The sequence below is a fragment of the Aplysia californica genome, unplaced genomic scaffold (genome assembly GCF_000002075.1).
Source record: "Aplysia californica isolate F4 #8 unplaced genomic scaffold, AplCal3.0 scaffold00661, whole genome shotgun sequence".
NCBI lineage: Eukaryota > Metazoa > Mollusca > Gastropoda > Aplysiida > Aplysiidae > Aplysia > Aplysia californica.
The window spans coordinates 343,893-346,011 of NW_004797931.1; positions in this window are offsets into that span (position 1 = coordinate 343,893).

A 2,119-nucleotide genomic window follows, 5' to 3' on the forward strand; every position below is an offset into this window, starting at 1 on the left:
GTTATATACAGTCAGTCGGGGGCCGCTGGAAGCATGTTGAACCCAGTGTTCTCCAAAAGGCATCCAGAACATGAGTAAGAAAGGTGACGGTGAGGAAGTGGGGGCGAGAGAGAGGGAGAGGGAGAGGGAGAGGGAGAGGGAGAGGGAGAGAAAGAGAGAGAGAGAGAGAGAAAAGAGAGAGAGAGAGAGAGAGAGAGAGAGAGAGAGAGAGAGAGAGAGTCTGTTGCAACTTCAACATATAAAATAACATGATATACTTTACGGACAGAGTATCGTGTCCTGTTAGTCTCTAATAAGATCACCAACGTTCAGCTGTGCCGTAAACAAATTACACCCCACAAAGTTCCCAAGAACAATACTTTCTGAGAACCAAACAGTTAATAGTTTATTTACAGAGGCACCAGTTAACTACGAGCAGGGAGCTGTTCTAGCATCATTCTCCTAGTTCTTTCTTAATTCTTTTTTCCTTTAATGTTCATGTGTTATGTATTACCGATTCTACCAGGAATTTACCTACGCTTCCTATACCACGGTTGTGTACTGTAATCATAGCACCCCCCTCCCCCCCCGCCCCTTTTTTTTTCTTACAGCCCATCCGGACCGAACAACTGGCATTATCATCCCTACCCGCATTACTATTATTCTTACAGCAAGGAGGGCAAGAGTCAGACAAGAATGAAAGGTACGAATCAGCAGGACCAGTTGCTACAATAGCGTGGCCCTTTGTCCAATAACATTCCTAGTCCATCTTTCCTCATGAAAATACAAGTTTTTCTTCCTGAATACCACCAGAAATTAGGGTGTTCCCAACAAAACTGCATGACCAAGAAGAGATATAATTGGGAGAGACAATAGTATGACCATTCACACGTACTGTGCGCACTTCCACGAGCAAGGGCGCGCGCGCGCACACACACACGGACAACCATACCCTCACACACAAAGACACAGAGCCATCCTGAAACCAGATGGCAGACTGGCACTTTAACTTTGAAGCGAACGTTCAAATAAAAGCCTTAGACAAAAACCAAAAGGTAATCGACATGCACGTTCTAATGAGCCCAAGTACCTGCACTTACATGAAAGGAGGCGCCCTCAATTATTTTCCATTTTATCATGGCAAAAACGATAAAAAACAACAACTAACCAGCCATTCTTTCAAATTTCTTGCAATTTGCAGGAAGCGTGTGTCGGCCCGTGCGTCTGTCCTTTCCCCTCCACTCCCTCGTATATTCAAACGTAACATCTTCACACAAGCAACGTACTAGATCTGGAGTTTAGCCAAAGACGCTAATCAATCTTGACACATTCTACTTCTATCAACATCTCTTCAGGTTAATGGAAGCGAGGTGCTAACTGTAAGACCATCGCTTATTTCACAGAGAAAACATTTGACAAAAAAGACAGCGCATCCTCTCTTATAATCAATCAGCAAATGTAGTGATAACAAACTTGGCGTACATGTACACACGATCACAGCACCCCGCACGAACGCATATATAAATCCATAGAGCTGGGAAAAGGAATAGGGGGTGCAACAGAAGAAACTACATGTACTTCATCAACAAAGACCTGCTGAAGCAGTTACCAATTATATCGGCAGTTATGAACCCAAAGGCGACGCTAGCATAACATTAAGAGGGTACAAGGAGTCGGTCTACACATTAAGAAGTATCCTCTGCGAACACTACAGACTACATGTACTCCTTATATGGCATACAGAGTTATAAAGTAGCCGCCTTTCTCACGTGTACAAGCTCATAGAAAGTCTTTATCTCTTCCTCCATCTCAAATCTATGGTCAGAAATATAATGCATGTCTTTTGTCATCTTCATGACTCTAGTTTACTTGGAGACTACAACAAGTTAGCATTTATTTCGAAATACTACATGTATCTTTCTTCTTCTTTTTTCTTTAGCCTGTAGTTACATCGCATAATTTATAGTCCAATCGACCATCAGCTTGGAAGCAAGAGGCGGTCCAAAAGTGGTACAGACGGGTACTGATACCTGCGCAGGATGTCTCATTCACGTGTCTTTTAAGACGAAGACGTGTTGTACAGATCAAAACAACGAACAGTGAAACTTAAGGGTAACAACGATAAAAGAGTGCAGCATAA